Source organism: Crinia signifera, chromosome 6 (assembly GCF_055691185.1).
Source record: "Crinia signifera chromosome 6, ASM5569118v1, whole genome shotgun sequence".
Taxonomy (NCBI): domain Eukaryota; kingdom Metazoa; phylum Chordata; class Amphibia; order Anura; family Myobatrachidae; genus Crinia; species Crinia signifera.
Window position 1 is genome coordinate 91,903,802 of NC_139222.1, and position 22,075 is coordinate 91,925,876.

Sequence of the window (22,075 nt, forward strand, 5' to 3'; positions counted from 1 at the left end):
GGCTATCAGCACAAAAACCTGCACTGTTGGTGTGCCTTGAGGACTGTGGTTGGGAAAGCCTGATATATATATATATATATATATATATATATATACACACACCATGCTCGCCTCAATGTCTCACTTGTGGGAAAATGTTAGATTATGAAACATTAAAAACTCCCAGTACTTATAACCAGGGCCATTTCTAGAGGCGGACAAGCCGTACAGCAGCCCGGGGTGCCGCACAACTTGTCTGCCTCTGATTAACAGCTGGGGCGCCCGGCAGCTCCCACATCGATGCCGCCGCCTCCCTTCCTCCCCCTCTCACTGTCTGCTGCCGCGGCGCCACAGGGCCAGGCACAGCAGAGCTGATTAATCCCAGGGAAGGGGAGGGGAGCTCATCGCGCATCTCTCCTTCCCCCTCGCTCACTGGGATGTCAGCCAATTAGAGCTCGCGGGCCGGCAGCCAATCAGGAGCCGGCCCGCGAGATATGGCTGACAGCTCAGGTACACAGTGAAGGGGAAGGAGAGACGCGCAATGCGCTCCCCTCGCCTGAGGGAGAGATGTGTGGTGGCCAGCCCCGGCGACTGTGAGGGGGGGATCTCCTCAACATCTTCACAGCGGACCGTCCGGAGCCATCCACTAACTTGTCAGCACAGCAGATCATGATCCAGTACAGTGCAGCAAGTAGGTGGCTCAGCCAGGCTGCACTTTGTCTAAATCACTTCAGTCTTCTCTTGTCTATCCAGCACCTGTTTGCCTGCAGCTCATGTCACATGGTGGCTTGGTGGGCTGCTGGCATATTAAATAAGTATATTAATATACTTATTTGTTAAATAAGTATATTAAATATACTTATTTAATATGCCAGCAGCCCACCAAGCCACCATGTGACATGAGCTCAGCCGCTGGGCCGTGGGGCAGGGTGCTCAGCCAGGCTGCACGATTTTACCATTGAAAGTATAGGAAAGGAGGCTTTGCCATGCCCCCTGTGTGGGCCTTTATATTTTTTATGTCACTGTGTGGCCTTCAGCCCGCCAACTTAAGTGCGGGAGGACAATGACAATTCCTGCGGTAACCAATGTCTGGTCATGCAGGTTGCAAAAGTGTGATGTAAGGTAATGGTTTTCCTACTAGACCCCCGCCCTTATATTAAGCCACACCCCTTTCAAATTAAGCCACACACCCTATTTTGGCGCGCGCGCAATTTATTTAATGCCATGTCGTGTATTTCTGTGTGTGTGTGTGTGTGTGGGGGGGGGGGGGGGGGGGGCGCATTTTTATTTCTTCGCCCTGGGAGCTAAATTGTCTAGAAACGGCCCTGCTTATAACTGTAGACACATGCTCATATCTTGGCAGACTTTCAGATACAGATAAACCATAGAACACTTATCGGTTCATGTAATCATTTACTTTTGATCTGGACGCTAAACAAAAGATGATGGGAGTTGTAATTCAGAGACTGGAGGATTTCTACTGCAGCATTACTGTGGTGACGTCCTATTAGAAACCCTGTAAACTAAAGCCATGTAGTCAGTCAATAAGTGCATCACGCCTACCTACACCACATGTCTTATAATACAGGACAAGGAACGCACAGCTGTCAGTGCAGGTTCTAGACCGAGCACATATAGATTTATCCCCTGCACTTTCATACTAAGTGTTAGCTGACTGTACGTGCGATGTCTGCAGAGATTTCTGCTTAATATAAATACCAAACTCAAGATTCCTGCCAAGTGAAAGATAAAGATATTTATAGCACAGGAATATTGTTCTGCTGGAAGATCTCATACACTCACACTTGGCTTTGAGCGAGAGACCTGAAACAGTGGATATACTGTACGTAAAGACATTCATACTTTTCCTCTCTAACTCCTTCTGATCATTATATTTATTTATTACCAGTCTCTTTTATAGCGCACACCTTCTGCAACCTTTTACAGGGGAGCTCCAGTGGAGTTTGCCATCTATATTTCCTACCACAAACACATACTCTTCTATTTAGTATGCTTTTGGATGGTGGAAAGAAACCCACACAAAACATGGGGAGAACCTAAAAACACCACACAGAGCATGCCTTGGTATGAATCGAACCTAGTGCTTAGAAACAGTGTTGCTTGCCACTGCACAATGTGAGTACATATGAAAGGTGCTTTAAGAGAGGGGGAAATAGAATGAGCTTGAAAATGAGAGAATGTAATGAGAGAATAAAAAAGGCCTACTCCTCATCTGGCCATCAGCCTTGCAGGGCACCCATGCAAGTGAGCATGCTTTACTGCCTCCCTTCCAGTAAATGTCACTGATTTAATGAGCCATTCGCAGTTTCACTGGACCGGCCGTGTGTACTTACACGTGCATGGCTTAATCTTTGAGACCAGCATATGCTACTGGCAGGATCAACCAGGTAGCTCTCGGGTCTCTAGCATGTGCCTAGTAGGAGATCCACCACTTTTCTGGTGCATCCGTGGAGTGGCAATATCACATGACTATATATTTTAAAACATTGGTATGGATGTACTTGGCATAGGAGTTTGAATATTTTTTCATATTCATTAAAACTTTTAAATACTACGAATCACTGAGGAGCAATAATTTACACATGGCAAAAAACAATGCCTTGTAAAATGATTACCCCTTTAAGAATACAGATGAGTTCAGCCACCAAACTCAGACTTTAATGCATCTGCCCTATGGGCCTGATTCCGCCCCGCTCGCTAAGCAGCGTTCTTTCACTACTTAGCGAGCAGGTAAACCCTGCCCGCCAGGGGAGCGAACGCTCGCCTCCCTTTGCCGACCAAATGCCATCGTTGGCATGCGAATGGATGTGTACATTGACACATACATCAATTGATTTTTCGCTTGCTCGCAGATAAAAGTCAGTCTGATCTGAATTTTATCTGGGCCAGAGATGACCGAAAAGGGGGCGGGCACTGACGTCATGTGACTTCAGCAGCCTGCCCCATGCATTCGCATGGGGACAAGCAGTGTTTTTGTGTGCACACCCAGGAAACACTGGTCATCCCCATGCAACCGCCCCCCTGCCCATCCCGCTGTGTGCCAACATCTCGGCAACTGTGATAATTGCTGAAGGCATTTGGACATCAGGTCGTCACATGCGTATATTCACCGATGTGCATGCGCAGAGCAGCAACATCGTTCCACGGACTGAATTCGTAGAACTCCGAGCCCACCTGAATCACCCCCTATGTCTTTATAGTCCTTGCGTTGTGCTTTGGGACAGAGAGCCTTCCACAAACTGTTGCCACAAAGTTGAAATCATAGCATTGCGTGGGACTGGGGCATGAAGGGCCCACCGGGGAATGTTGTGTTAGGGGCCCGTGTTTATGGGTGTGGCCAGCTGTCACACAGGTGTTGCTAACCACTACAGAGTGCGTAGTGTGGGGCCCTTCATAAATGTATATAGTAAATACTGCTAGTGCATCCATGGTAATGTACCAGATTAATAAGCACTTTAGAAAATACACCATAGTCCAGTACATTGTAAGTTAATGTGGGCCAGTCCAACCCTGGCCTTATACCATTATTCCTCTTCCACCAAACTGCACAGTTTTGCAGTTGGCATAATGCAGTCAGGCGTTAATGCTCTCCTGGCATCTGCCAAGCCCAGGCTCGTCCATCTGACTGCCAAACAGAGAAACATGATTGGTCAGTCCACAGAACACGTTTCCACTGCTCTAGAGTCCAATGTCGTACAACTTGGTGATATGAGGCTGTGGATAATTACTTTTGTCCATATACCTGTAGTGTATATCAGACAAAAAATGTATCAGATGAGATATAGGATTTACTCACAGTAACAAAAACCCTTATATATGTTAAATGCAATGGCATTGCATTTAACATATACCAGCCATATAGCAATTTATTTTGTTTATCAGTTTTCAGAACCTACTTCTATTATTAGTTTGTCCTCTATGATGGATTCATGTTGTTTCAAACAACTGCACAGTACCTCTTACCTGTATGCTAGGTGCAGTGACGGAAGTTTGTCCCAGTTGACCAGAGGCAAGATAAATATTGGTGCCCCCTAAATAGCTCAATCAGTAAGGTGTCTGTCTCCAGTAAGACAGGCCATCGGCTCTAATACCGTGTGTGTGACACTTGCAAAAATGATGTTAGGAGGGAAAGTTAGCCACAGAAACTAGTTAGTCAATCTCGCAGAGGAGAGGTACCCACTTGGTAGCAAGAGCACGGCGGCAGATAACTCCATTGCTTCCTAGAAATATGCCTCTGGCTAGGTGCAATTTTCAGTTTCTCTTCTTATTTATGCTAGGTGCAAAACACACAACACCCCTCTATTTATGTGTGTTGGGTGTTATTCCTAGTATCTATTTGTATATTGTCTGCAATGGCAACTGTTCTGCAAGAAAGTCATTTTAAGTAATCTCCATTTGTTATGTACGCATAGAACCACTACTTGTGCTAGGATGCAAGGTCATATACATAATATTGTCTATCGCATAAAATGTAATTATCTGACTATTGACTATAGTCAATAGTCATTTTTTGCATCCTGTATAGTAATTTTAATTCATATTATTTATTTGGCTCCTGACTCTAGATTTAGTGAAAGGGAGAACACAGCAGTAAAACCGTATTATGATTATATACGCTGGCGTATAGCCACCCGGAAAGCACAGCATGTGCCTGGACATCGCACTCCTATTATCTAAGTAGCTTAATATAGTAATCCATTATTTGGTGAGTTTTCTTGACTTTCCCATACACACAGCCATCAGTAATGCTCTGACTATAAGGGAGGCAGGAAAAGGTTGAATTTTCTGAACATACAAGGTTACTTTACATGGAACTGTATGGGTGGAATATAATCCCAGCCATGGCAGGAGAGTACACAGCTGACTACAGGACACACTGGGCATGACACAAGACATTGGCATTCAAATTAGCTAGAGACCCTTGCATCTCTGAAGGATGTAATCTAGTGTAGCCATCTTGTCAGGGTCTGACTGGAATGAAAACATACAGGGATAAGCAGACAGTGGTGTCACGAAGACACGCAGTAATAACAAACGAGATGCAGCATTTGAAATGATCTCTGCAGACATCATTCTGCTCCTATGATTTAAGAAGTCGTTTTTTTTTTTTGCTGAGTTGCAGAAAGTGTATGTGGGAGTAAGACTACAAACCTATCCCCCCTCCCCGGATTTTTCCTGAGTTATGCATTCTCTGTCCGACTCTTTGTTGTGGATTTTTTCTCTGGCTCACTGGTGGCATGTAGCATACATACAATCCCTGCCAAGCATCATGCTCCGGCAGACATTCTGTCTGCAGAGGGACTTCCTGTCCCAGTTGGGACTTAGTGTAAAAAGACTTGCAGAAACTCAAGAAGAAGGTTGTTGCACTGCTTAACTACTGCGTGACGGCTTCCCACTGTCTCCGCTATGAATAATATACCACAAGTTTAAGAAAGTGAACATCTCACTTCAAGTATCTAAGTGCTCTGTGTGACAGTCAAATTAATGGTTTTACTTTGTATTTGGCGGAGAGCTGAACAGTACAGGCTCATCTTTCTCTCCCTCCATATAAATAATAAAATCAACATTCCTAGTTCCAGGACAGCGAGGAGCGCCGCTACGGTTTAACTATTTCAGCCACTGCGCTGGAAACGGAGTACAGTAAGGGCTTTTACTGTAATTCTCCCGTCTCTTGTAAGTGAAGGAATGCTAATCTGTTGGAATCATTATAAAAAGGAACGCACCGACTTTTGGTTGAGGAATTTTCAAAGCCATATAATAATTTTGTTGAGGGCCGCCATGCTAGCTTCTAGCAGGCATCCCCAACGTTGGTCCTTCACTAACAGCCCAGGTTTTGAAGCTATCCATGCTTCAGTACAAGCGACTTAACTAGTGCCTTAGTTATTGTGCTATAACCACCGGTGCGGACTTCTGGATATCACCAAAACCTGCACTGTTAAGCTGGGTACACAATGGCCGATATATCAGCAGATCAATTGATCTGCTGATATAGCTTTGGATGGATCAGACTGATGGTACAAGTGACATTACCACGCACCCAGTGAGTTGAGCTGGCTCCCTGTGCGGATGTACGTGCAGTTGGTGTATGCACCTTACACACAGCTCGATGTGTTGCACAGCTGACACGATATGTCTGTGAGACATCTTGAAGGTACACACTAACTGATTGCTAAACGATATATAGATCGGCCGATCAATCACCAATATATCTACCAGCGTGTACCCAGCATTAGTGTGCCTTGAGGACCGAGGTTGGGAATGCCTGTTCTAATTTATTCCAATAATTATTTTAAGTGAGAATCCACATTATTTTGCATTGAGTGTCAGGAAGGCACAGAGGTCTATCCACACTGTTTTGTGGTGCACAATCTGTTCCCCATATAATAGTTGGCCATAGTATATGGGGTCAACAATGTTTCAGTCGACATTATGAAAAATACAGTGGTCGTTAACGATAACAATAATGAGCAGACACACTAAACAATCTTTTAGACGATATTGAGCAAAAGGGTCAAAATGAGCAATCTCTAGTGCATATGGGGCGTTACACAACATTGGCGTGCAATACTTAAAAGACAAAAAATTACAAATCACACACAGAGCTATTCAATACAACAAATGTAATCATAAATAAAACTTAGGGCCACTTTACTTCAAAGGACATAGTATTATATAAGACTGCATTGAGCTCAGTCAGTGACAAAACCATTGCCATTACGTTATAGACTAACCTGCTACACGGAGTATGATTTGTCCTACACTCTGGGCAAGATGCCCTAGAGGGAAGATGCTGTAAAAACCCAGTTTTTTGGGGGTCTCAGACCCGGAATTCCATTGCCCGAACCACATTTCAAGAACTGTCCTTTGCATTAATATTCGCATACGTTAGTGCATCCCCCTCTCTGTGACTTCAAGCCCCCATACATATTAACCCAACTGGAACCACCAATTAGCAGTCATCTATGATCAATAATCCATCAAGGAAACAGGGAAATTCTTCATTTTTAAAATCTCTGAATTGCTGATCCCAACCATTTCTAAACTGAATCGGGTCATCAAGATTTTAACCGCGTGTAATATTCTTGATTCCCTGACCCGGCTGTTGGGGGATAGGAACATTGCAGCAATACTTTGCAGATTTATGGGGGCCTTTAGTCAGCTCTGTCTGGGCTATGAGTGCTTGGGCATGCCCAATATTTTCACAATGTAATTAATTATTCATGTATTTATGTGAAATTAACTTGTTGTAAAAAAAGGGGTATCCAATTAGACATGAGTAATTGCCTCACCCAGGGCTACCCTATTAGCCACAATGCCTGTGCTTACTGGGGATTTAGGTTCACCTGCCTCAGATGAAACTAAATTCCTGATAAGAAATCGTTTTTTAAAGGATAGTTACCTTAAAAAGCACCTATGTCTGTGGCTATGTATTTGCAGGCTAAATGGGGTAATTTTTTGCAAAATGGCTATAATTGGATATCCCAATGGTCATGACCATCACGATAAATGTCAGTTTTTTCCATACAAACACTTAGCGGAGCTAACTGGATGCCCCCTTTAGTCTATATTTATGTAACTTATTGTCTGTTGCTTTATCATTGTTTGGTGCTACAGAACTCGTGTTGCGCATTAGAATTAAAAGATAATAATTTGTGTTGCTGGAGCCACTAAACACGTCCATACATTTTATTTGTCATACAGTATGGTGGGCAGGCGAACAAGCACACCAAGCAATGTATTCATGTGACATTAAGAAAGGGGTTCCAAAGTTATTTGGTCATGTAAACCCTTTAAGGTCAACTTGTAACTCGCACCTGTTTAAGAGATTAATAAAGCATTATCCATCTTTCTTTATTTTATTACAGGTGAAACGGGTTATTGTGGTTACAGCATATGTATTTTAGATTAGTTCAATTCCCATTTAACTGCTAAATTGTATAAGATCCCATAAGCATAAAACATGTATTATAGAGCAGATTAAATGTCTGGACTGCTACAACCTCCTGCTTACTAATACCTCTTTTCCACTAGCCCAAGTATCCCATGTTTCTGCACAGGAACATGCAAAACCCAGGGCTGCAGGCAGGTGGAAACGCTCCCAGTTGAATTGACTCAGGTCGTGAGACCCAGCATTTCAACCCAGGTGACGAGCAAAGTTGAACTAGGCTCACTGTGCAGTGTAAACAGATAACCCGGGTTGATGCGACCTGGGTCCCGTTCAGGGGCGGATCCAGGATAAAATGACAGGGGGGGCACCATGATAAAAGAGCGTTTGGGTGGGGGAGGGGCGGTATTAGTGGTGCCAGTGTACATGCTAAGAGAGCGGCAGAGAGAGGGTGGGAATGGGATTAAAAATAGACCCTGACATTTAAAGTACGCAGGCCCACCATGGCGACAAATGTGAAGGATGTACTTGTGCGCGCGTCGAAGGCGCGCTCTGGAAAAGGGGGTGTCGCCACTCAACAGGGGGCATGTCCTTGAGTGTAGTGTACCACATCATATACAACTTCTACACATTATGCAACAAAATACTAGACTCCATTATACTTGCCCCTTACACATGATGCCAAATGGAATGAGCCAAAATTCACATAATGCCACATGGATTGAGCCAAAATTCAAATAATGCCACATGGATTGAGCCAAAATTCACATAATGCCATACGGATTGAGCCAAAATTCATAAAATACCACACTGATTGAGCCAAAATTCACATATTGCCACACGGATTGAGCCAGAATTCACAATACGCTTCATAAACAGGGACATTGTCTGCCAAAGGCATGCATTAATCATTTACACCATAATGTCTATTACACGTTAAGTTACACGCCATTATGTCCATTATGTATTATGCCAAACACCATAATGCCTATTAAAAATGATGCTACATAAGTGCTGCTTATCTATATGCTCATTGCCAAGGGTTCCATGCTCATTGCCAGAGGTTCCATGCTCGTTGCCATGTGGGATTACATGCTCATTGCCAAGGGGGAATACATGCTCGCGGTAAATGGGGGAAAGCCGCCGCCAGGCAGAAGTTATAGCCACTTAAAGTGGCAGAGCCTGGCTGTATTCAGGTCCCAGTTATTTGAAATAATACCCCTTTCACACCAGAAAATGCATTCCCAGGTTGGCCCCTTTTACACCAGCCTAGTCCCTGCATTTTCTGGTGTGAGGGGGAGAGAAAAACCACTCCTCCCCCCTTTAACCAGTTATCTCATTTAACCGGTTATATCTTCGGAACCAACTGACCCATTTACATGAGACAAGTATCATATTGAAGAACTTTTGAGTGGGCTTTGAATGATTTTAGTCCAGTGAAACTGGAATGTTTGGTTCCAGAGTAATCTGCCCTCAAAGAGCATTAACAGCCATGAAATTACATTTCAAAAATAAAAAAATCGGTTCATCCGCAATATCTCTGGAACCGATTGACCAGCCTGGTATCATATTGAAGGCCCGTGCCGCCCCCCCCCCCCCCTGAATCCTTACTTCAAACTTCTCCTTCTTACAAAGTACTGGTATGACTTAATTGCATTCTTTTCATCATAGTATAGTTATAAAATTCTCAATGTATGTTTCAAATAAATATACTGTACCTCTTCCACGGGCTAGCTACTGTACTGCATGCACAAATTCCTCAAAATGCTCCTGATTAATGTAAAACTGGTACTCTTTACCTATCACGGCGCCCATCGCGGGTACATTTATGTCTGGCCGCGACGCGACCGACCGATGTTAAACATGGAAATCGCGTCGGTCGCGTCGCGGCCGGCCATAAATGTACCCGCGATGCCCGCGACGCGATGCACCCGATTTCCCATAGCAATCAATGTTAACTGGCCCGACCAACGCGATTTTACTGTTAAATGCCTCAATGGACCCGATGTGGCCATAGGAAACAATGTTAAATGGGCCACAGAGGCCAAATAGGCAACCTTGACTGGAAAATGGCCCCCCCAATTGTTACCGCCACCCCACGATCAACGTCAACCCGAAGCGTGGCGAGCGCAGCGAGCCCGCGAGGGGCGGCGGTACGCGTCCTCCGACCTTTTCATGCCCTACTATCCACGTCGGCGTGGAGTTGAAAATAGAATAGTGTGGCGAGCGCAGCGAGCCACCGAGCCCGGAGCGTGGCGAGGCAGCGAGCCCCGCGAGGGGACGCGGATACCTTCACAGGTAAACGCGTCCCCTCGCGGGCTTCACAGGTGTCCGCGTCGCCACGGAGACCTGTGAAGCCCACGAGGGGACGCGTATAACTGTGAAGGTATCCGCGTCCCCTCGCGGGGCTCGCTGCGCTCGCCACACTATTCTATTCTCAACTCCACGCCGACGTGGATAGTAGGGCATGAAAAGGTCGGAGGACGCGTACCGCTGCGCTCGCCACGCTTCGGGTTGACGTTGATCGTGGGGTGGCGTAAACAATTGGGGTGGCCATTTCAGAGTTCAGGGTAAGTATTTGGGCTCTAAGGCCCATTTAACATTGTTTCCTATGCTAAAATCGGGTCCATTCAGCCATTTAACATGGAAATCGTGTCCATCGGGCCTTTTAACATTGATTCCTATGGCAAATCGTGGGCATCGCGTCGCGGCCATCGTGTGCACATTTATGGCCGGCCGCGACGCGACCGACGCGATGTCCATGTTTAACATGGTTTTCAATGGGAAATCGTGGACATCGCGTCGGTCGCGTCGCGTCCGGGCATCTTTAGCCCGCATACGACGCGACCGACGCGATTTTTTACCTCACGATGCCCACGATCAAGATCGTGGGCGCCGTGCTAGGTAAAGAGTACCGTAAAACTATACTGATATTACAAGCAACTCTGCTGCAGCCAATAGCAGCTCTTACCTTCATCATCACCTTCACATCTGTGCACTTCTAAATGCATCTTGTTTCGTTGCTTTATGATCCAGTAACAAACTATTACAATTAACACTTTGAGTGCCAACATCTCTGTGAGCGATGTTCAAAATATCCGCTAAAATTGCCAGCATCGCTCACATTTGTTATATAAATTCAAATGAAAATGTTGTGTACAAAAAAAAAAAACTATATTTCCTACTGTATATAAAGGTAAGCATTACAGGTCATTATGATGAATAAAAATGTTTGCTTGGCAATTTTCACACCTGTTTTGACAATTTACTTTGCATTGAAAGGGTTAAAACTCTTCAGGGACAGATACAGTAGCTCAGTATTATTGACTTTTCTTATTGCACAAATGTGTATTTTATACAAACATATACATATGAATAAAAAAACATGTACCTACAGAATGAAACTGAGTTTTTGTGGATAATGAAACCCACACATATATCTCATAAAGTTTCTTAAAATACATCCACTGAATATCACACTATATAATAAAAATGCAATAATACCATGATGTTATAGGACCGAAGTCGACTTACCAATGTCAGTGCTTACCTTAATGACGCACAGTAAGCAGCCTCCTCATATGTAGATACCGGGTGTAAATTCTAATTTCTACAGAAATCCAAACCTGGTTAATATAAATGAACTTGTCAGTTAATGCAGACATTATATAATTACTACTTGTGTCATAACAAAGAAAATAAGTACACGTACAATTAAGTACACTTTTTATATGTTCATGGCAAGTAGGATGACGAGTGAGAAGGTCTCTGAGCAACACCTATTGTGCTCCACAGATATCGGTGTCTAGCTGATTAAAACTGGTTTCTTTATATATTTCCTCTGCCAAGCAAGCACTCATGAGATGGGAGAGATCCAACATGGTGGAAGCCATCCAGGCGTGAGTGCTTCTCATATTCTTTCTCCAGTGCATAACGGACATGGGTGTACCTACCATAAGTGCAGGGAGTGCAGCCGTTATGTGGCCCACCTTCCCTGTCAGAGCTATATGTGTTATATACATTTTTCCACCATAGGGTATTTTACAAACGGTTACCTTGGGGCTTGCAATGAATCTATGTATATCCCAAGCCTGTTCACTGTAATGTGGTATAAAATGAACGGGAGGCCATTATAAAGTCACAAAATATGACCATTTTAAGGTGCTAGTTAAATCTGTGGGCTATACCAAACAAATGTTTTTAATAATAACATAGTAGCATGTAAAATGATGCAATCTGTCAAACAACTACTCAACTGTCATACTATGGGGGGGGGGGGGGGGGGGTTGGTTGCATGCCCCGGGTGCTGGATGGGATACTCATACAGTACGTGCATGCAGGAAGTTGGGGGAGACAGATAGGTATCTTGCAATTATGCTGTAAATGTATATACCTATTAAACATATGAAATGCCCACAAATATATTTTATTTGTGCATGAAACAAGGTTTCAAAACATGAAACAAAGTTTGTGTTCTATCTCAGGCACTGAATTTGAATGCCAAGCAATCATTGTCTTGCACATAGTTATTGCCAGTTACAGATCATGTCCCCAGTAGTGCCAGTTACAGATCATGTCCCCAGTAGTGCCAGTTACAGATCATGTCCCCAGTAGTGCCAGTTACAGATCATGTCCCCAGTAGTGCCAGTTACAGATCATGTCCCCAGTAGTGCCAGTTACAGATCATGTCCCCAGTAGTGCCAGTTACATATCATGTTCCCAGTGGTGCCAGTTACAGATCATGTCCCCAGTGGTGCCAGTTACAGATCATGTCCCCAGTGGTGCCAGTTACAGATCATGTCCCCAGTAGTGCCAGTTACAGATCATGTCCCCAGTAGTGCCAGTTATATATCATGTCCCCAGTAGTGCCAGTTATATATCATGTCCCCAGTAGTGCCAGTTATATATCATGTCCCCAGTAGTGCCAGTTATATATCATGTCCCCAGTAGTGCCAGTTATATATCATGTCCCCAGTAGTGCCAGTTATATATCATGTCCCCAGTAGTGCCAGTTACAGATCATGTCCCCAGTAGTGCCAGTTACAGATCATGTCCCCAGTAGTGCCAGTTACAGATCATGTCCGAAGTACAGTGCCAGTTACAGAACTGTCCTGCTTTCCGCGGGAATGCCCCGGGTTTTGATGCTCCCGTGTCCCGTCCAGGGCCGCCAGTGTCCCGCAGCACGCGCGGGGGGAGGGGGACACTGGAATGTTCCGATTAGCAAGACACCGATGTTGCCTCAGGAGTGTCCCAATTAGAGAGACAGATGTTGGGAGGTATGCATTTTGGCCCAGAACAGGTTCAGGAACCCAGTTCCTGATGATCATGTTTAATAAGAGGTTCAGGAACTGAGGGGTAGATTTATTAAGCTCGGTGAAGTGATAAGGTGTCTGGTTTTTATCACCGGCCAATCAGCTGCTACCTGTCATTTTTCAAACCAAGCCTGTAACTACACAGTTAGGAGCTGATTGGCCGCTGATAAAAAATCAGACACTTTATCACTTCACCGAGCTTCATAAATCTGCCCCCGAGTTCCTGCTGACAATAACTATGTAGAGTCAGATGTTATATCCTTTCTCTTCCTTTATAGGTCCCCATTTAAACATCAGTTATAGATTGAAATTATGCCATTGCACAGGGAGAGTCCAGTAGTGCTACTGCGGAACCGCCTCGAATGTCCAAAGTTATTCCCTGGGCTGACACCCTGCAGAGTGTCCTTGTGACATTCTAGGCAGTGCTCCACTTCCCAGAGCTGGCAGCCCCATCCCCTAGGTGTGACATCATGACATCACGGTTTTGTGTGGAAGGGCCAGCACAGGTCTACTGTAGCCTTGTTACAGCACTGTGTGGAGAATAGGCAGAGCTGGACTAAGGGGGGAACTCTGGGGGTAATTAACTCGATCCGCGTGGTTCCAGCTGACAGCATTGACAGACACCAGTGCAGAATTTTTGCTAGGCCGCCGAGGAGAGGGGAGGGGACAGGTGAGTCCGCCCGGGAGGGGAGGGGGGAAGAGGCCTGTGCTGTGCCCGCTTGCTGCAGTGTTGGGGGGAAGAGGCTGCCGCATGTACCCGCTGCTGCCTGTGCCCGCTCGTGGCAGTGCGGGGAGGGGGAGTAGGCTCCCGCATGTACCCCCTGCTGCCTGTGTCCGAACGCGGCAGTCCAGTGGGGGGGGGGGGGAGAGGCTGCCGCATGTACCCGCTGCCTGTGCCCGCTCGCGGCAGTGCGGGGGGGGGGGAGTAGGCTCCCGCATGTACCCCCTGCTGCCTGTGCCCGCTCACGGCGCGCGGGGGGGGAGATTAGGCTCCCGCATGTACCCCCTGCTGCCTGTGCCCGACCGCGGCAATGCGCGCAGGGGGGGGGGGAGTAATCTGCCGCAAGTACCCCCTGCTGCCGGTGCCCGCGGTGAGGTGAGTGCCTCCCCAGGCAATGTCCTCACCGCACGTCACTGGTCCAATGATATGTTAAACTGCAAAAGAAGATGGTGGGATCCCTGGATACGGCCAGTCTTTGCCAGCAGTTTAGCAAAAGAGAGAGAGATTATGATTTAAATTTTAGACCTTAATCTGGGTACGCACTAGACCATAAAATCCTCCGCAGAGGTAAGAGCCGCCACTGATAATAAAAGGACAGAGAAATAGGCACAGCTTCTATTTAAAAAAATGATTCCTTGGACCAGGTTACTGAAGCATTTCCCACCTTGTGTGTTCTATTACAGTGGAAAAAAAGGCTAGATTAATTGATAAAGTAAAAATTGTCCAAAATAAATAAAGATGCCCTTTATTGTTTGGTGATACTCCTCAAATCAGAAACTCCATATACATTTGCTGTGCGATACAGCCGCACGCATGAGCACAAACCAACTGTAATTTGCAACTATGATTTTAATTAAATAGATCATTATTGGGTAAGTATGACATAGTTGTCTACCCTCCTGCATTCTGCAGGAGACTCGCTGAAATAGAAGCGATCTCCCTCTCTCCCTCATTAGTCTAGCAATCTCCCTCATTTCACCTAGCCCGCATTACAATGTTACATTTTTGGGGAAAAAAAGGAATGAATGAGAGATATGGGTACTTGTGACTTATCTGGGTGCCCGATGTTGAAATTGTATGCCAGTACCCTAAGCATGCGATTTGACACGATTTCCCTTGAAATTCCCTTGAAGAGAAAATCGCTGTTGCATTGTATGCTATTGTATTGCATGCGATGCGATTTGATGCGATTTTAATATGTACAGGCACCCAGATGCCTGTTTCATATGTGAAATGGCCCCCCAGACCCCATTTTTAATTGTATACCCACCCTGATGGCTAAATGACCCCCATTGTTAAAGCCACCCCACTATCAACGCCAACCCGAAGCGTGGCGAGCGCAGCGAGCCCGCGAGGGGCGGCGGTACGCGTCCTCCGACCTTTTCATACCCCCACAATCCACGTCGGTGTGGAGTTGATTTTATATAGTGCGGCGAGAGCAGCGAGCCACCGAGCCCCGCGAGGGGACGTGGATACCTTCACAGCTATACGCGTCCCCTCGCGGGCTTCACAGGTATCCGCGTCCCCTCGCCACGCTTCGGGCTCGCCACACTATATAAAATCAACTCCAGGCCGACGTGGATAGTGGGGGTATGAAAAGGTCGGAGGACGCGTACCGCCGCCGCTCGCCACGCTTCGGGTTGGCGTTGATAGTGGGGTGGCGTTAACAATGGGGGGCATTTAGCCATCAGGTTGGGAATACAATTAAAAATGGGGTCTGGGGGGCCATTTCACATATGAAACAGGCATCTGGGTGCCTTCACATATTAAAATCGCGGCCAATCGCGGCCCCGTGCGCATCGGATCGGAGTCGGCAGGTCGGACGGGCTGCACATAAGATTTTCTAAATCTTATGTGCTGCTCGGAGCCGTGCGGGGACTGCAGCTGGCGGGGGGACCTACCAGAGCCGGGCATCAGGAGGGATCAGGGGGGCGGCGCAGGGAGCCGGGCAGAGGAGGAAGAAGCTGCCGTCAGCGGGAGCGGCGCAGAGTACCAGGGAGCCGGGCAGGAAAAGACGCTGCAGCGCGAGTGGCGCCGGGAGCAGAACACTTTAAAAGAAAAAAAAAAGCCCATACAAATGCATAGGAAGCCATTGATTGGCTGAGACCTCTCTCAGCCAATCGCTAATTGGCTGAGAGAGTTCTCAGCCAATCAATGGCTTCCTATGCGTTTGTATGGGCTTTTTTTTTTTTTTTTTTTTAAGTGATCTGCTCCCGAGTCCCGCTGCTGCCCGGCAGCGTCTTCTCCTGCATGCGCACAGCATCTATTCCCGCAGCCAGGGGGCTGGGGGCATGGCTAGAGGCTCACAGAGCCTCTGGGTCATGCCCCCATAGCGGCAAAATGGGGGCGTGGCCTCGCAGGGGAGCCGCGAGTATAGGCCACGCCCCCAAATTAGGCCACACACCCCCGAAAATTTCAACGCGCTTCCGGCGCGCAGCAGCAGCGTCCCGCCTGCAGCACTGCCAAAGTTGGGAGGTATGGTTGATGAGACAAGTGTAAAGTCCATAATCACATAGATTGTGTAAACATATTTCCATACATATTGATCCAACAACCACCTTGCATGGTCCTCGTATGACAGCACAGGCCACTCACAGCTGCTCCTCATTACACCTTCCAGTCACATCCAGTTATCTCTTTCCCACTTGCATTTATTATCCTACCCAGTCAGATCATCCCCCACAATTCAGGATTACAGTATTAAAGATTGTCCTCAATTTATCTTCAAAGACTGTCTGTCCACACAGCCTGTCCATTACTCTTCACACACAAGGCCGAGGGGGAGATGAGAGCATGACAGCAATTTTCTGATTCTCATTAAGGGGTCAATGACCTTCAGATCACATGACACCAAGTGAAGTAAAAATGAGATTGTTGGTTTACCATTCACGTTTCTCAAACAACAAAGGGAATAAGACTTCTCGCCATGTGTGCACCTTATGTCCAGGGCATAATCCTTTTACAGAAACGATACAGCAACTATATTGTAACTTCTCTAGAACTAAAACCCAAGTCGCCTATGGGCAATAAGCAAACTGCCAGCTTTGCAATATTCAGTTGGCAGTTAGCAGGTCATCACCATTTGGTCGACATGGCCAAATGGTCAACATTTCAATGGTCAATGATTTTTTTTTTTTTCAAACTTTACCATCCACATGGACTCTGCTGACCTTTCGATTGTGTCGACATTTTGTCAACCTGTTCAGGCCAACCTATACCTTTTTACTGTTGACCCTTTATATCATAACCTAGAGTTGCAGGAGATGTGGTAGCTGTAGGTTGGGGGCTAAACAAATGCAATGTATAGCCCTGTTTGCTTCTTCAATTCTAGAGTTTATACATAAGCCAGTACTGCACTAAGTCAAGATCCTTCTCCCATATTTTGCTACTGTAAAATTATGCCTCAGTACCATGTAGAGTCACAACGAAAAATTTAGCACTCCCTGCCCAAAAAAATTCTGGTTCCCCACTCCTCCATTTCATTATAATTTTTATACCTACATACTCATGGCCAGGGGTTTCTTGCTCATTGCCAGGGGCTTTTTGCTTGGTATTAGAGGTTTAGGGGGTATTCAATCTTGGGTAACGGTTGTTGGGGTGGCCCGACAGCCGTGACCCTGTCCCATTCTCAGTCTTCTCGACCGAGAATTTGCAGGTGGGATTCAATGTCCCGCCTGCAGCGGGATGAGAAGGGGGTGTGGCCGTGAGCTGTGGCCAGGAAGAGGCAAGCACTTCTCAGCCATTCTCGGCAAAACAAGTCTGACTGCTTGTGATGTCGGGCTCGTTCTGCCGAGATCCCCTGTTCAATGCTGTCGGGGAAAAGCTGAGGTGGCTTTGTAGGAATGACGTGACCATATGCGACTCCTTCCTCGACCTAATATTAGCTTGGGTTAGGTCGAGGAAGGAGTCGCATATGGTCATGTCATTCCTACAAAGCCACCTCAGCTTTTCTCAAGGCCATGCCCCTTTTTGGAAGTAAAGGTGAAGTGGACCAAAGTCAGAATGTTCGGAGCTACTATATGCTGATGTTCTATTCCAGTGGTAGCAAACTCCAGTCCTCGAAAGCTACCAACAAGTCACATTTTCCGGACCACCTATCTGGTGCACAGTTGTAATCATTACTCACTGACACATTTTAAAAGTTCCACCGGTGACACTAAATACTTATGTAAAGGAGACCTGTTAACATTAACTGTTGGTAGCTCTAGAGGACTGGAGTTGGCTACCCCTGTTCTATTCTATTGTGGAAAGTGTAGATTTCTGTCATCTTCAGTAAGTCCGTGGAATGCGAAACCAATGGAAAACCCAAAACCGATGCTTTAGCAAACATACCCCTTGGTGCGGAAATCTCTGTAGTAGATCTCTTTTCTGTACCATTGAGAGAAGCAGACTGGTAAAAGTTTTTTTTTTTTTTTAAAAGAGGTCGAAGTGCCCTTCATTCTGTCTAGTATTCCCAGAAGGCCATGGGAGGTTACAGTATCTATTTATCAAACACATATGCTGGTAAAAGCAAATATGAAATTAATGCAAAAACAGAACCAGATTTATCGCAGGAATCCCGCTGAGTATTTATACAGACTGTGCACATTGATAAATGCCTATTTGAAATCTTGGCTGAATTACGCTTCAGAAATGTCTCATAAAACAGTTGAAAAATATGGGATTTAGGGATTGTGACATGTGGAACATGCCTGTGTAGTATAAATAATAAGTAATACACATTCCATAATCAGATGATCTACACTGCTACGATGACAGTGCCTTGCAGAGCACACAATATTCATATGTACATGTGGCTTCCTGTCATTAGCACAGACTTATGTGGCTCTACAGTATGCGAGGTCAATACAAGGGGTTTAATCCATTGCACTTGTCCAAAACTTTAGAACTTGGTGGTCTGACTGATTTTGCTATGGATAATATGACATGGTTCAATATTAAGAACCAGAAGGCATAAAAGGTAGCTTCACTAAGACAAATGCATGTTATGACCTCCACTGCCAAGTGCAAGGCCGCCGACAGGGGGGTGCTATGGGTACAACTGTCCAGGGCCCGGCCGCTCTGACAGAGGGTAGGGCAGCAGCCCGCCAGCACCCCCATTCACTGTAGCCAACCTCCCCCACTACACATAGGTGGTCTGCAGGTCCTCCGCACCCCGCGGCACATAGACATAGGCGGACACAGGCAGTTCAGCAGGAATGCAGGGAGCCCGCACTGTAAGCCGCACTTGGTGTGACTACATTGTGCGGGTGCTCAGCATGCCAGATGCAGGAGGAGGAGCCTGAGAGGCGGCTGCAGGTATCATTTTAATGCACAGCGGGGGGCGGGGGTCCAGGGATTTTGTCAGTCCCGGGCCCCATAATTTCTGATGGCAGCCCTGGCCAAGTGACTTGTTAAATTACCAATTTTGCACATGAGGTTAAAGCAGCCCATACACGCTGCTTTGTGGGCGTGCTGTACTAGCACGGATTGCATTGCATTGCATGTGCATCCGTTGTGCATGCAATGCGATGAAACCTAAGTACAAAAAGTATGTGCTTGCACAACGGATGCACATGCAATGCAATGTGATCCGTGCTAGTACAGCATGGAAAGCATGCCCACAAAGCAGCGTGTATGGGCTGCTTAACACAATTAAAGTACAATAAAGTATATGGCACCATGCCAAAAATTTTATTTTTCAAAAAGCAGCACCACCACATGCACTCCTTCATACTCAAGCACATTGGGTGTCCATTAAAACAGATTTGTGTCAGTGGCAGCAAATGGTGCGGCTGAAAAAAAGCCACCGACTCCTCCTCTGTCTGCAGCAGGTTAAACATCGTGAGAGGTTCTGCAGCCATTCCGCAGTCATTTCACCTTCACCTCTGATGGACTACGGTAACTACGTAACACTGACTGACTACGCTGGCTGCGGGAACACTACACTACTTCTGACAGGGACACTGACTATGCTGGCCGCGCGAACACTACGCTACTTCTGACAGGCTACGCTAACTATGCTGGCCGCAGAAATACTACGCTACTTCTGACAAGCTACGCTAACTATGCTGGCCGCGCGAACACTATGCTGATTCTGACAGAGACGTAACGGGCGCCGTGTGTACACAAGTACCAAAATAGACTGTGCAGGCAGTGTCTATTTTTTTTTATTATGGAGCAGATCATTTAGGAGGACCATCAGAATGCAGCCCCAATTCCAGCATCAGGAAGTCTCTTATATTGCGCACACATATTCCTCAGCACTTTACAGAGTATAGTTGAACATTCACATCAGTCCCTGCCCCAGTGGAGCTTACAATCTATATTTCCTACCACATGTACACGCACACAGACATTCTGGGGTAATTTCTTGGGTGCCAATTAGCCTACCAGTATATTTTTGGATTGTGGGAGGAAACCGGAGTAAGCCACGAAAGTACGGGGAGAATATACAAACTCTGCACAGTTAGAGGCATGGTGGGAATGGAACCCATGACCACAGCGCTGTGAGGCAGTAATGCTAACCATTACACCATCCGTACTGCCCATATATATGATCTTGACAAAGGGGTTACGTACCCCGAAACGTTGAAAATAAATGTTTCACTTGCTTTAAAATTGGTTTCATGGGTCCCTGAGTGCCGCCAGCTTCTGAGGCGTATATGCAGTAGTGTTTCCACATCCGGAATGCACCAGTGCAGGACACCCCAGTTTGGGGACACGGAGTCGTCAACTAATTTTATTGGTCACTATGACTTGAATTTATTTATACTGGTTGCTAGGATATGGTTCATTTATTTATAGCTAATTAACCAAATACTTGTTACATTAAATAAGCCAATAAGATAGATTTTAACACAAAGCAAATAGTATATAAATATGAAATTGTTAAAAACATAGAATGAATGCAGATAACCATACAGCTGGGGCAGATGCAATAACATCAGTGGATCTCTTTATACTATGGAAAGAAGATATAATATGGGAGGGATGAAATATTATATGAGGGAGGTGGAATGACATAGTGACCATGAAATAATATGGGAGAAGTGGGTATTGTGATGACATAGGGTCAGATGGGATGACATGAAATCTAAGCCGATGGACAGACATAAGATGGAGATGGAATCATGTAGGAGACATGTGGAATGTAAGCATAGATGAAGATATGAGGATATGGGGGAGAGAGAATGAAATTATTATAGTTGAAGGAAAGAATAATATAAAATGAATATGTAATATGCTACATTACACTGGCTTGTAACCTGACAGTGCTTTGTAAAATTAACATTTATCATCATCAGCATGCCTTTTAAGTAATAGAGAATTATAGAAAGTTAATGCAATTACATATAGATGTAATAATGTGATCAGAATGTGTTGGGTAAGAAAGGAAGAGAGGATAGAAACCACATAAGAATGGAGGAATGTGTTAAGAGCAAAGGAATAGGGAGGGTGGCCCCGGTGGAACACAAGCTCCAGGAGCTGAGGAGATAGGGTGCACCATGCGCCCCCCCTCTCACCCTCTCCTTCGCTATGCCAGTAGACATTAGTCGCTGGCAGGGGAATCAGCACCGCAGTGGTGCAGTCTCCATCCACATGCAGACAAAGACCCTGCACCCCTCCAAAAAGTCTGCAACCTTAAAGGAGACGGACGCTAGAGGTGCCCCTCAATGTCTGTAAGGGGAGCAGAGAGCACCCAGATTTACCTAGAATTGCAGATTCCAGGAGTGCTGGCGCACTGTGGCCCTGCATCCCCTGGACATGAGCACGTAACTTGGCAATGAGCATATAATCCCCCCACCCCCCAGGCAATGAGCTCATAACCAACCCCTGGCAATGAGCACTTACCCACCCTGGCAATGAGCATGTAACCCCCATGGCAACGAGCTTGCATGAAACCCCTGGCAACGAGTAAGAAACCCCTGGCATTGAGCAATAAATGCCCTTGGCAATGAGCATGTAGGTAAGCGGCACTTCAGGGGGCATTATTTGTGCAAGATTCACTGCAGAGGGCAATATATATATACATACACACACACAAATACATACATACATACATACATACATACATACATACAACATAGGAACAGAGTAGAAGGTGCACAATACGCCATTTACATTTATATATATATATATATATATATAAGGTACTCTTTACCTAGAAGGGCGCCA

At 45.8% G+C, this 22,075-nt stretch overlaps 1 protein-coding gene and 1 long non-coding RNA gene across 3 annotated transcripts in view; one reads left to right on the forward strand and one right to left on the reverse strand.

Annotated features, from left to right (window-relative positions):
- Window positions 1-22,075, reverse strand: part of LOC146007019 (uncharacterized) — a 318,388-nt gene that overhangs the window by 120,893 nt on the left and 175,420 nt on the right. Inside the window, exon 4 of the long non-coding RNA XR_014444197.1 lies at window positions 11,436-11,511. This is a non-coding gene — a long non-coding RNA (uncharacterized LOC146007019). The remainder of the gene's footprint in view (window positions 1-11,435; window positions 11,512-22,075) is intronic.
- Window positions 1-22,075, forward strand: part of LOC146007018 (uncharacterized) — an 84,711-nt gene that overhangs the window by 38,833 nt on the left and 23,803 nt on the right. The gene's annotated exons all lie outside the window — the stretch shown is intronic.